Source organism: Mesocricetus auratus, unplaced genomic scaffold, assembly GCF_017639785.1.
Source record: "Mesocricetus auratus isolate SY011 unplaced genomic scaffold, BCM_Maur_2.0 Super-Scaffold_100033, whole genome shotgun sequence".
NCBI lineage: Eukaryota > Metazoa > Chordata > Mammalia > Rodentia > Cricetidae > Mesocricetus > Mesocricetus auratus.
Window position 1 is genome coordinate 1,487,837 of NW_024429213.1, and position 15,353 is coordinate 1,503,189.

General features: G+C 38.9%; 1 protein-coding gene across 1 annotated transcript in view; it reads right to left on the reverse strand.

Moving 5' to 3' along the window:
• Nucleotides 1-15,328, reverse strand: part of LOC101831010 (protein SSXA1-like) — a 106,276-nt gene extending 90,948 nt beyond the window's left edge. Inside the window, exon 1 of the mRNA XM_021222776.2 lies at nucleotides 14,967-15,328. The gene's annotated coding sequence lies outside the window, so the exon portion shown is untranslated. The remainder of the gene's footprint in view (nucleotides 1-14,966) is intronic.
• Between the last annotated feature and the right edge of the window lie 25 nt (nucleotides 15,329-15,353).

Consider the following 15,353-nt stretch of genomic DNA (forward strand, 5'->3'; position numbering starts at 1 on the left):
CTCTTTTGGACCATGAGCATTCCAAAAACTAGTTAACTTTATCAAACAACAGGTAGACTCTTGGTACAATATCATCATCTAATGATGAATAAGGAAGAGGAGGCTCCTTCAGAGTCACCCCATAACACACACCTGGGAATATCTCCAATGCCAAGAATACAAGAGATTGAAGAGAGGATTTCAGGGATTGAATATATGATAGAAAAAAATGACTACATCAGTCAAAGAAAATGTTAAATCTAAAAAATTCCTGCCATAAAACATACAGGAAATCTAAGACATTATGAAAAGCCCAAATCTAAGAATAATAGGAATAGAGAAAGGAGAATAATCCCATCTCAAAAGCCCAGAAATTTTTCTTTTTTTTTTCTTGTTTTCTTTAAAAGTGATTTTTCATTTTACATACCAACCCCAGTTTCCCCTCTCTCCCCTTCTCCCACCCTCTCCCACCTTTCCCAACCTCCTCATCCACTCCTTAGAGTGGGTAAGACCTTCCTTGGGAAGTCAACCAAGTCTGGCACACTGAAATCAATCTGAATCATGGATGAAAATTTTCCTAACATAAAGAAGGAGGAAAAAGAAGCTTACAGAATGCCAAATAGGTTGAACCAAAAAAAGTCTCCTTCTCACTTAATAATCAAAACACTAAACATAAAGTACAAAGAAAGAATATTAAAAGCTATAAGGGAAAATGAACTAGAAAAATACAAAAGCAAACTTATTAGAATTACACCTGACTTCCCAAAGTGACTCTAAAAGCCAGAAGGGCCTGTACTGATGTACTTCACACTACCATACCCAGCAAAACTTCCCATCACTATAGATGGAGAAAATAAGATATTCCATGATAAAAATCAAAGTTAAATGGTTATCTACAAATACAGCCCCAAGAAAGGGCAAAAAGAAAAACTACAACCTAAGGAGGTTAACTACACCCATGAAAACACAGGAAATAAACAATATCACAGGAGCAAAACCAAAAAAGGGACAGAAACACATAACAACAAAAACAGAAAAACAATAGGAATCAACAATCATAGGCCATTGATAACTCTCAATATCAGTGGTCTCAATTTCCTAATAAAACGACACAAACTAAGCGCCGGGCGGTGGTGGTGCACGCCTTTAATCCCAGCACTCGGGAGGCAGAGGCAGGCGGATCTCTGTGAGTTCGAGGTCGGGCTGGACCGACAGCCTCCAAAACAATACAGAGAAACCCTGTCTCGTAAAACCAAAAAAAAAAAAAAAAAAGACACAGACTAACAGAATTGATGTGAAAATAAAATCTGTCCTTCTGCTGCATCCAAGAAATATACCTCAACATCAAAGATAGACATTATCTCAAGATAAAGCATTGAAAAATGATATACCAAGCAAATGGATCTAAGAAGCAAGCTGGTGTAGTCATTTTAGTATCTAACAGAACACAATTCAAACCAGAACTAATCAAAAGAAATAGGGATGTGCACTGCTTACTCACCAAAGGAAAACTCAATGAAGATGCTATTTCAGTTCTTAATATCTATGCCCCAAACACAAGGGCACCCAAGTTTGTAAAAGAAACACTATTACAGCTTAAATCACATACTGATCTTCACACACTGATAGCTGGGGACTTCAATATCCCACTCTCACCAACAGGCAGGCCATGCAGACAAAAACTTAACAGAGAAATACTGGAGCTAATAGAAACTATGGCCCAAACAGACCAAACACATAGTTGCAGAACACTTCAAACAAACACGAAAAGAATATACCTCCATCTCAGTACTTCATGTAACTTTCTTCAAAGTTGACCATATACTCAGACACAAAGCAAGTCTCAACAGATACAAGGAAATTGAAATAACAATCTGCATCCTATCTGACTACCAGAGACTAAAGCTGTATTTCAACAACAGAAAGTTTATAAACTCATGGAAACTGAGTAACTCACTACTGAATAAAAATGAGTCAAAACAAAAATAAAGAAAAAATTTAAAACTTTCTATAATTCAATAAAAATTAATACATAACATATCCAAACTTATGGGACACAATGAAATCAGTGCAAAGAGGGAAGTTCTTAGCACTAAGTGCCTATGTTTAAAAAATGGAAAGATCTCATACTAGCAACTTGATGGCACACCTGAAAGCTCTAGAACACACACAAGAGGAAGAGACACCAAGAAATAATCAAATTGAGGACTGAAATCAATAAAATAGAAACAAACAGAGCAATACAAAGAATCAATGAAACAGAGTTGGTTCTTTCTGAAAAACTAGCAAAATAGACAAACACTTATCCAAACTTAAAGACAGAGAGAGAATATGCAAATTAAAATCATAAACAATAGGTAAATAACAACGGACATCAAGGAAATTCAAAGAATCTTTAGGTCATTGTGATGTCTATTTCTGGAATGAACTACAATCCAGAAATGGAGGGCACAGTTGTGGTCTGGATCTTGAGGCAGGAAGACATCATGGCTTTAATCCTCATGTAAGGCAGGAAGATACACCTTTAATCTACACAAAAGATTCTGCTGGAAGCCTATATAAGGGCAATGAAAGAAGAAAGGGATTGTTCATTCTTCACCTGCTTGCCCATACCTTGTTAGCACACCAATTCCTTTGCTGGCATTGGAGCCTACATTTTTGGTATCCCAACATACATAGAAGACCAGCTAAGACACCTAGACTCATGGGACTGACAAACTTTTGGACTTTCCATTCATAGCTAGCCATTGTTGGAATATAGCCTAGTCATTCACATAATACATATATAGATATAGATATGGATAATATATATATAGAGAGAGAGAGAATCATTCTATAAATTCTGAGACTATAAAGAACCCTGACTAATACAGTCATACTTTAAAAACCTGTATTCCAAGTAATTGGAAAATCTAAAAGAAATGAGTAATTTTCTCGATAGGAACCACTTATCAAAGTTAAATCAAGATCAGATAAACTATATAAATAGAACTATAGCTATTGAAAACATTTGAGGACCTGCCTCAAAAGCTTTCATTCAAGGTATAAAAAGAGATGCCACAGTAAGTGTAGGATCTAAGTCTGGGGGCTATAGAAAAGAATCTTCTCACACACATTCTTTCTATTCATATGTTCCTTATTGTTTCTTCTTTATTGGTCTCTATTCTAATTGTTTTGTCCTAATATTCTATAATTTCTGAGCTCAAATTTTCTGTCTCAATCCTAATTCCAATTCTGATTCTTTGCTTCATTCTTTTCTCTTCTTCTTTATTTTCCTACATACTTATTTTCCCTACATTCTTATCCTTTTACATTTCTGCTAACTTCTACCAGCTTCTTCCTTCAGCTACTATCTCTCTCTGTCTTCTCTCTCCCAATCTCTCCAGGAGCCTAGCCCCCCCGTGCAAGGCTAGAGTTTTTCAGGGTCATAGAAACAGATAAAAGTTTTACACAGGTGTACAAATAGACTTTGAGTGCCCATGCCACAATATGGGATGCTCTCTCAACTGGGACTCTTGGGGGTAGGGCTTAGGCCCTGCCCTGGATGAAATGACAGTCACTGGAGAGCCACCATGGAGGGCCTCACCCTCCCTGGGGATCGGAGTGGAGATTGGGTGGGGGACTGGGGAACCTGGTGGGGAGGGGAGGGGAGGAGGGGAGAGAGAGGGAGCTGGGATTGACATGTGAAACAAGATTGTTTCTAACTTAAATTAAAAAAAAGTTTTACACAAAACAGTAACTATCAGGCTTTCTCTATGGCTCAAGTGGGAGTGATTTAAGCTTTTAAGAACATCTTAAAAGGAAAGGAGATTAATTAAGGGAGAGAGTAAGTCATTAAGGAAATCTAAGAAGGGAATATGTCTGCTTTTGCTATTTTCTTAAATGTGACTAGGAACTAGACCGAGGTTAAAAATAAGTACACAAAGTTAAAGATTTGCTTTAAGATTAATTTGAGGTTAGCTTGGGACAGCACTTCCCTATCTGCTGGCAGAGTGAATCCAGGACACTCTTGTTCTCTATCTCTGAAAGCTATGGCTTAACAACATTAGACATGCTGTAAGTCTTGTCCTTGGGCGTCTATGAATGTCTCTTTTGCCTGGACACTAACACTTACCAACTGTCTGCCAAGGAAGATAACTGTAGGGGGCAGACTTCTAAGTTTCTACAATGACCTGGTTGAGAGAGTAAAGGTATTGATTATTGTGATTACTTTGTTGCCAGAATCATGCATTGCCTCAGGAGTCATCCAATATACCAGTACATATGTGACTTGTGCCTAGTAAATGATTAATATACTGTAGTGCTGTGGGAATATATCCAAGCTGTAATGTGAGATAAAGAGCTCTTCACACAAGAAATGTGCAATGGGGACAACTGACACATTGAGAAGGCAATATTTCTTAACAACTTATGGATAGAGTTAATGAGCTGTGCATATCTGGTGACAATATTCCCCATCACCTTGCTAAATGGGGTGTCCCTCTATGAATATGCATCTCTAATGAGTTGACACCTGAAGTATGTGCTGAACTCCCACTGCATAATTCTACAGTCCATAGTATATAACTCCTAGTAGTATAGAAGCAGTCATTAAAAGTTCCCCCTACACAAAAAGAGAGACACCATGACCATGGCAACTCTTATAAAGAAAAACATTTCATTACGGGTAGCTTACAGTTTCAAAATTTAGTCCATTATCATCATGGCAAGACATGTGGGCATGCAGTCAAGCACTGGTGCCGGAGAAGAAGCTGAGAATTTTCTACATCTTGATCCAAGACAACACAAGGAATTATGTATACTGGTTGTAACTTGAGCATATGAGACATCAAATCCAGTTCCTATAATGACATACTTCCTCCAACAAGGCCACATCTACTCCAACAATGCCATGCCTGCTAATAGTGCCATTCACTATGGGGTCTATTTTCTTTCAAACTATAGTTACAATATTTAGTCCATCAACATTTAGTAAGATTTAACGAAAGTGTTTTATCATCTATCCTATCTGTATGAGTCTAAAGTCTTATATGTAACTTATCTATTATCATAACTAAGGAAAACTATATCCGTCTTCTACTCCAGCAAAGACCACAGAAGGATTATATATAAACCCTAAAACTGACAGAGACATCTTACTACCTGGACAGTCACCCGAAGTTCCTGTGCAACATTGCAGCATCCATCTTCATTCAGTCCATAGGCCACAGTATGCCTGGCAAACTTCTCAGCAAACTGCACTGGCAGTTTTTCAGTCATTTTTCTGTGTCCTGAAGAATGTCTGGCAAACTCTTCCATGAAGCATGAACCCTGTAGGACTGTCCATCTTGGTTTCTAAGTTCAGCAGTCACTTTCCTGTGAGTCTTACATGTCCAGTTTATATAGCAACAAAAAACAGTCCAGGCAAGAGTAGCTTCTTACCCAAATGGCTAATCTTGCCATGTTGAAAGAAAACTCCATAATGTGTTTCTTTGATGCCCATCTTCCCTTCTGACACAGTTAGTGTTGCCAGGAGCAGTTGTGTCTCATTGTCAAAAAATCCTAAACCATTTAAATGCCATAATCTGTAGGTCGTTGAAAGGTTTGAAGAATATCTATCCATCTCAAATACATTTCTGTATATCTAAAAAACCTAACTAAACTAACTTCAAGTTTTGACTAGTATAGGTAACTATAATCTGTACTTAATTATACATTTCATTTTAAAAGAACTGTATAATCGCTGGGCGGTGGTGGTGCACGCCTTTAATCCCAGCACTCGGGAGGCAGAGGCAGGTGGATCTCTGTGAGTTTGAGGCCGGGCTAAACCCACAGCCTCCAAAACAATACAGAGAAACCCTGTCTCATAAAACCAAAAAAAAAAGGAACTGCATAATCACAATACCTAAACAAGAAGAGAAATATATATGTATCACAAAATTGATCTTAAATTTGTATCAATAAATGAAAATCAATACCAATATAAAATATTCATTTTTTAAATCATATTCCCTTTTTTCCTTTAGAAAGAGATTGACTGTGATCATTACCATTTATAAGCAACCCCATTTAAATGTAAACAAAAATTTATAAACAATATTTGGGAATTTGGGCATTGTTCATTCTAAACTGCTTCCTGCTGGTTGGGGGCACTGTCCATATCATGGGGATCATGACAAAACACAGAAACATTGCTAAAATCAACTGCTGTCTTTCCAAGATGGCAGGCATAAGTTTACTTGCACTGACCATGCAAGTCTCTGCTTGTCTCGAGAAAATACTGCTACCAAGAAGCTGTGCTTCTCTCTGTTCTTCTGTTTCTAAAATCCCTTTTAATCTTTTGCCATTCTACATGGAAATTCATGCTCCATGTTAAGGGCACCATATGTAACATGCATTCTTCCCACCAATCTGGTCCTAGAGCTACATCAGTCCAAATGAATACACAGGACACTATATTAATTATTAAGCTGCTGACCGTGTGCTAAGGTTTCTCAATGGCTACCTCTGACTTAATTATTAACCCCTAATTACTAATATATATTTTTATAAGGTCTCATCTTACTGAGAATACCAGATTTGCGCCCTTTCCTCCTGGGATCTCCATTCTTGACTAAATTTCCCAGAATCCTCCTCAGCCCCTAGTCCCACATATCTTGCTTCCCTATTGGCCAACAGTGCTTTATTTATCAACCAATCAGACAAACATATACACAGAAGGACTTCCCCCATCACACAATTGCCTCTCTAGGCTTCCATTCAGGGACACCCGTGACATATACCTAGCAGGCTTTTCCTTAGTAATGGAAGAAGATTCCATAACCCATTTCCTATAACCTTGACTCCACATGGCCAAACCTGCCAAGTTCTGCTTCTTGTTGGGGCTGGAACATGCCCCTTCATTCAATTACGTTTTCACCAGCTGTTTTCCATGGTTTCCTTCACTGCTTAAGTTTGGCTGTCCTGAAACAGGATCAATAGGCCAGGCTGGCCTCAAACTCAGTGATCCACCTGCCTCTACTTCCTGAGTGCTAGGATTAAAGGAATGCATCCCACACCTGGCTCTTGGCTTTTCTTTAATTCCTTTTCACAAGTTGGAAATTCATTGGGATGGGATCTTATTCTGTTTCTTAATCTGTTTATCTCCTTGAACACAGGACTTAACTCCATTCCACTTTCTGGTATTCCTTTCTCTTCATATTGCATATTTTGAATTTTTTCTTGCTCAGCTTGATCCCTTTCATCATAAATATTCATTACAGTTAACACTAATAACCATATGACAGAGTCAATATGAGACTTTCCAGATTTCCTCTGCCAACATAATCTGTAACTCTTCACTTTTGCCTCAGGCAAGCTTTTTGGACAAAGGCAAAAAGCAACCACAGTTTTCACCAAAACATTACAAGGCAGGTCTCTAGGACACATACTAACATTCTTCTCCTCTGAAACCTCTTGAGCCAGCCCCCTCAGTTTAAATCACCCTCAGAACCACTGCCTTCCATGTTCTTACTAGGATGGCCCATTAAGTCCCACTTAAAGTGCTCAATTGCTTTTCTAACTCATAGTCTCAGAATCCATATTCCTCCAAACAAACACATGGTCCAGTCTATCACAGCAATTCTCCCACTCCTAGGACCAACTTCTGCCTTAGTTAGGGTTTTTATTATTGTGAAGAGCCACCATGACCCTGGCAATTTTTACAAAAGAAAACATTTTATTAGAGTTGCATACAGCTTAGAGGTTTAGTTCACTATCATGGTAGGACATGAAAGCCTGCAGGCAAACACAGTGCTGGAGAAAGAACTGGGAGTTCTACATCTTGATCCACAGGCAGCAGAATTAATCATGTGTACTGGTCATCACTTGAGCATATGAGTCCTCAATTCCACCCCCACAGTAACACACTTCTTCCAAGAAGGCCATACCTACTCAAACAAAGCCACACCTTCTAATAGTGCCATTCATTATGTTGGCCATTTTCTTTCTAACAACCAAAGTTACTGATATTCAAACCACATAAAGACCCAAAAGATAAAGATAATTACACACTAAGTTCCCTTATAAACATAGATGCAAAAATACTATTGGCAAAGAAAATCCAAGAACACAGCACAAAGATCATCCACCATGATCAAGTAGGCTTCATTCCAGAGATACGGGAATGGTTCAATGAACAAAAAACAATAAAAGTAATCTACAACATAAACAAACTGAAAGAACAACAACAAAAATGATCACCTCATGGATGCAGAAAAGGCCCCACATAAAATCCAACACCCCTTTGTGATAAAAGTTCTGGAGATTCAAATGATGTACCACAACATAATAAGGCAGTTAACAGCCAGCCCATAGCAAACATCAACTTAAAAGGAGATAAACTCAAAGCAATTCCACTAAAATCAGGAACAAAACAGGGCTGTCTACTCTCTCCATACCTATTCAATAGAGTGCTTAAAGTCTTAGCTGAGCAATAAGAAAGCTAACAGAAATCAATGGGACACAAATTGGAAAGGAAATAGTCTAAGTATCATTATGTATAGATAATATGAAAGTATACACAAAGGAACCCAAAAATTCCACCAGAGAATTTCTATAGCTGATAAACACTTTCAGCAAGGTGGCAGTACACAAGAATAACTCACAAAAATCAGTAGCCCTCCTACATATAAATGAAAAATGGACTAGGAAAGAAATCAGGGACACAATACCTTTCACAATAGCTTCAAATAATATAAAGTATCATGGGGTAACTCTAACCAAATAAGTGAAAGATTTGTATGACAAAACTTCAAGTCTTAGAAAGGAATTGAAGGTGTTATCAAATGATGAAAAGATCTCCTATGTTCATGGATCAGTAACATTATTACAGTAAAAATGGCCAACCCTGTACATTAAAGGAACTTCTAGAGGCATCACAATCCCTGACTTCAAGATCTACTATAGAGCTATACTAATGAAAACAGCTTGGTATTGGCACAAAAACAGACAGCTAGACCAATGGAATCTAATGGAAGATCCTGATATTAACCCACACACCTAGGAATACCTGATCTTTGACAAACAAGCTAAAACCAAACAATGGAAAAAATAAACCATCTTCAACAAATGGTGCTGGCATAACTGGTTAGTGGCATGTAGAAGACTGCAGATAGATCCATATCTATCACCATAGACAAAAGTTAAGTTCAAATGGATCAAAGACCTCAACAGTCCCACTGAACTTCTTAGAAGAAAAAGTGGGAGTTACCCTTGAACAAATTGGTACGGGAGATCGCTTCCTGAACATAACACCAGTGGCCCAGACACTGAGATTGACAATTAATAAATGGGATCTCCTGAAACTGAGAAGCTTCTGAAAGGCAAAAGACACAGTCAACAAGACAAAATGGCAACCCACAGAATGGGAAAATATCTTCACCAACCCCACATCTGACAGAGGGCTGATTTCCAAAATATACAAAGAACTCAGGAAGTTGGTCACAAAAATACCAAATAATGTGGGGTACAGAACTAAACAGAGAATTCTCAATAGAGGAATTTAAAATGGATGAAAGACACTTAAGAAATTGCTCAACATCCTTAGCCTTCAGGGAAATGCAAATCAAAACAACTCTGAGATACCATCTTACACCTGTCAGAGTGGTTAAAATCAAAAACCCCAATGACAGTTTATGCTGGAGAAGATGTGGAGAAAGGGGAAAGCTTCTCCACTGCTGCTGGGAGTGCAAACTTGGACAGCCACTTTGGAAATCAGTATGCCAGTTTATCCGGAAAATGGGAACCAGTCTACCTCACGATCCAGAAATTCCACTATTAGGCATATACCCAAAGGATACACATTCATACAAAAAGGACATCTGTTTGAAAAGGCATCTGTTTAACTGTGCTCATAACAGCATTATTTGTAATAGCCAGAACCTGATTGCAACCTCGATGCCCCTCAACCAAAGAATGGATACAGAAAATGTGGTACATTTACACAATGGAGTACTACTCAGTGAAAAAAAAACAATGGAATCTTAAAATGTGCAGGCAAATGGATGGAATTCGAAGAGACCATCCTAAGTAAGGTAATCCACTCACAGAAATACAAACATGGTATATACTCACTCATATGTGGATATTAGACATAAAGCAAAGGATTACTAGCCTACAACTGATACCTTCAGAGAAGCTAGGAAACAAGGAAGACCCTAAGTGAGACATACATGTTCCCCCAGTGAAGAAGAAAGTGACAAGAGCCACTAATCAAATGGGGAGCATGGGGAGAGGGGGAGGGAGTAAGAGAAATAGGAGGGGAGTAGAGGAGGGGGATGGAGACCATGAGGGATCAGGAAGATTCAGTGGGTAGATGAATAGAGGAGAGCAAAAAAAATAGACACATCAATAAAGGGAATCACTATAGGTTTAAAGAGAATTCAGGCATCAAAGAATTGTACAGAGATCTACAAGGAAGACCCCCAACTAGGAATCCAAGCAATAGTGGAGAGGCTATCATGAATGCTCTTCTCCTACAATGAGAATGATGACTAACTTAAATGCCAGAAGCAGAGATCCACAGCCAAGCACTGAGCCAAACTCCTGGAATCCAGTTTCAGAGAGGGAGAAGTGACAAACAAAGGGAAAACCCACACAAACAGCTGACCTGAGCAAGTGGGAACTCATGGACCCCAGTCTGATAGATGGCGAACCAACATAGGACAAAACCAGGCCCCCTGAACTTGGGTGTCAGCTAGAAGCACTGGGCAGTCTATGGGGCCTCTGGCAATGGAACCAGGATGTATCTCTAGTGTATAAACAGACTTCGGGAGCCCATTTCCCATGGAGGGATACCCTGTTAGTCTAGATACACAGGGGGGGCCTAGGCCCTGTCACAAAATGACTTGACAGATTTTGATGAATGGGGGATGGAATGGGGGTCAGTGGGAGGCATGGGAGGATGGGAGGAAGAGGGAATTAGGATTAATATGTAAAATAAGATTGTTTCTAATTTAAATATAATTTTAAAAAAGAATGATAGGCATAGAAATCAAATTCCAGCTCAAAGGCACAGAAAATATATTCAACAAAATCATAGAAGAAAGTCTCCCAACCAAAGAAGGATGACTTATGAAGGTACAATAAGCTTACAGAACACCAAATAGACTGAACCAAAAAAAGTCCCAATGATACATATTAATCAAAACACTAAAAATACAGAAAAAAGAAAGAGTATTAAGAGCTGCAAAGGGAAAATGCCAAGTAACATATAAAGGCAAAACTATCAGAATTACACTCAACTTCTCAATGGAAACTGAAAGCCAGAAGGTCTCCAACAGACGTTTTGCAGAAAATAAGAGGCCATGGATGCCATCCTACACTACTATAACCAGCAAAGCTTTCAATCACCAGAGACAGAGAAATCAAAATATTCCAAGACAAATTCAGATGTAAATAATACTTATACATAAATACAGCCCTACAGAAAGTGCTAGAAGGAAAACTCCAACCCAAAGAAGCTAGCTGTACCAACAAAAACAGAGGCAATAGATAACCTCACACCAGGAAATCCCAAAGAAGGGAAGCACACACACTACCATCACCACCACCAAATTAAAAAATAACAGGAATTAACAATCATTGGTAATTAATATCTCTTAATATCAAAGGACTCAACTCACTGATAAAAAGACACAGGCTAACAGAATGGATATGAAAACAGGGACCAACTTTCTGCTGCATACAAGAAACATACCTCAACTTCAGACAAGATTGGGCGCATTCAGTTGGTATGGCCGTAGACTACCACAACTTCAAAGACAGACATCATTACCTCAGGTATCCTATTATGTAGCAGAATAAACTTCAAACTAAAATTAATCAAAAGATATGGAGAATGGCATTTCATATTCATCACAGGAAAATTCCATAAAGATGAAGTCTCAATTCTGAACATTTATACCGCAAATACAAAGGTACCCACATTTGTAAAAGAAACATTACTGAAACTAAAATCGCACATCAGACCTCACACTTACTTCAACACCCCACCAATGGACAGGTCTGCAGACAGAAACTTAAAAGAGAGATATAGGGAACTAACAGAAGTTATGGCTCAAATGGACTTATTAGACATCTATAGAACATTCCACCCAAACAAAAAAGAATATACCTTCTTCTCTTCACATCACCTCATGGAACCTTCTCTAAAACTGGGCACATACTTGGTCACAAAGCAAATCTAAAACAGTTGCAAAAAAAAAAAGGAATAAACCCCTGTGTCTTATTGGATCACCATGGCTTAAAGTTAGAATTCAACAACAACACAAATTACAGAAAGCCTACAAACTCATGGAAACTGAATAATGCTCAACTGAATTACCACTGGGTCAAGGAAGAAATAAAGAAAATAGACTTCCTAGGTTTCAATGTAAATAGGTATACAATATACCCAAACTTATGGGACACTATGAAAGCAGTTCATAGCACTAAGTACCCACATAAAGAATGTGGGGAAATCTCACAATAGCGACTTAACAGCACACCTGAAAGCTCTAGAACAAAAAGAAGAGAACTCACCCAGGAGGAGTAGACACCAGGAAATAATCAAATTGAGGGCTGAAACAAACAAGATAGAAACAAAGAAAACAATACAAAGAATCAATGAGACAAAGAGTTGGTTCTTCAAGAAAATCAACAAGATAGACAAATATTTATTTAAACTAACCAAAGGCAGAGAGAGAATATGCATGTTAACAAAATCAGAAATGAAAAGGGGGACATAACAACAGACATTGAGGAAATCCAGGTCATACTTCAAAACCTGTACGCAACAAATTTGGAAAATTTTTTAAAAATGGACAATTTTCTGGATGGATACTACATACCAAAATTAAATCAAAAACATAAATTATTTAAACAGACCTATAATCCCTAAGGAAATAGAAGCAGTCATTGAAAGTCTCCCAACCAATAAAATCCCAGGACCAGATGGCTTCAGTGCAAGAATCCTACCAGAATTTCAAAGAAGCGCTAATAATGATACTCCTCAAATTGTTCCAAATAATAGAATCAGAAGTAACATTGCCAAATTCTTTTCATGAGGCTTCAGTTACCCCAACACCCAAACCACACAAATATACAACAAAGAAAGAACTACAGACCAATCTCCCTCATGAACATTGATGCAAAAATACTCAGTAAGATAGTGGCAAACCAAATTCAAGAACACATAAAAAATCACCCACCATGATCAACTTCTGGAGGCTCTACTAGAGTGTCATACTCATAAAAACAGCTTGGTATTGGCATAAAAACAGACACATGGGCCAATGGAATTGAATTGAAGACCCTGACATTAACCCCCATACCTATAAAAAACAGATTTTTTTACAAAGATCCCAAGCTGTACAATGAAAAAATGACTAAGCATTTTGCTGAATGCTGAGGGCATATGTGCAGTCCACCCTGGAAATGCTAACACCTGGGGCGACTAAGCATTTTACCTGAATGCTGGCAGTCACATGTGCAGCTGTGGGACCCAGGAAATGTTAGAAATGAAAACAGAAAGCACCTTCAACAAATGGTGCCAGAATAACTGGATGTCAACATGTAGAAGATCCATATCTATCTTCATGAACAAAACTCAAGCCCAAGACGTACACTGAACCTCTTGAAGAGAAAGTGGTAAATAGCCTTGAACACAGGAGACCACTTGCTAGATACAACACCAGTAGCACAGACACTGAGAGCAACAATCAATAAATGGGACCTGAAAAGCTTCTGTAAGGCAAAGGACATGGTACATAAGACAAAATGCCAACCTACAGAATGGGGAAAGACTTTCACCAACCCCACATCTGACAGAGGGTTGATCTCCATATATATATATATAAAGAACTCAAGAAACTAGACATCAAAATACCCAATAATCCAATTAAAAGAGATCTAAACAGATAATTCTCAACATAAGAATCTCAAATGGCCAAAACACATTTAAAGAATTGTTCAACACCCTTAGTCATCAGGTAAATTCAAATCAAAGGACTGAGATACCATCTTACACCTGTCAGAATGGCTAAGATAAAAACACTGAAGAAAGCTCATGCTGGAGGGATATGTAGTCAGGGGACCACTCCTCCACTGCTGGTGGGAGTGCAAACAGCCACTTTAGAAATCAGTATGGCAGTGTCTAAGACAATTGGCAATCAATCTACCTCAAGACCCAGAGATACCACTGTTGTGCATATACCCAAAGGATGCTCAATCATCATACCACAAGGACATTTGCTCAACAATGTTCATAGCAGCATTATTTGTAATAGCCAGAACTTGGAAACGGCCTAGATGCTCCTCAACTAAAGAATGAAAATGTGGTACATTTACACAATAGAGCATTACTCAGCTGTAAAAACAATGACATCATGAAATTTGAAAGCAAACTGATAGAACTAGAAAAAATCATTCTGAGTGAGATTACCCTGACCCAGAAAAGCAAACATGGTATGTACTCACTCATAAGTGGATATTAGATGCAAAGCAAAGGATAACCAGCTTACAATACACAGCTCCAGTGATGCTAGGTAACAAAGAGGACCCTAAGAGAGACACATTGATCCCCCTGGAAAGAGTAAATAGATGTGCACTCCTGGGTTAACTGGGAGGGGGAGTTAAAGGGAAGGGATTGGGGGATGAGAACATAGGGAAGGGGATGGTGGAGTTGGGGGTGGAAGATCAATAAAAGAAATATCTTGATAGAGGGAGCCAATCATTAGGGGGCTAGGGAGAAACCTAATGCTAGGGAAATTCCCAGGAGTCATCAAGGATGACCCCAGCTAAGGCCCCCTAGCAATGGTGGAGAGGGTGCCAAACGTTGCCTGGGCCCTGTTGTCAGATTGGTGATTACCCTAACTGTCATCATAGAGCCGTTATTAATGAGGAATATATTAAAGAGAAGGAAGAAGGGTTAGGTCCCGTCCTCCCCTCCCCCATCCCCTCCCCCATTGTAATAGCCACTAAGAAATCACCTCCTTAGTTGTCCCTTGCATGATAGTAGACTGTGTCTGAAGTCCCGAGCTGGAACAGCCTCCTGTTGGTTCCTCAAGGACTCTAGAAGCCCCCGAGGTGGGTTCCATAGGACCCAGAGCCTGGCATATGACCTTTCACAAATCTCTCTGCCACAGGTTCCCAGGAATGTGGGCATGCAGGGACGAAGCAAAATGGTCACTGTCAGGACTTTGTGGATTCTCCCCTCGACTCTAAGACACAATATCGTTAGGATCCCTCCCTCCCCGAGTTTCTGTCTCCGACTCTCCCAGCACCTGTGTTTACTGATGTCACTTTCTTCACGTATCTCTTTATCTGAGCACATAATCTTACGACCCCCCGACTTGCGTATATCCGCATCCTGGTAT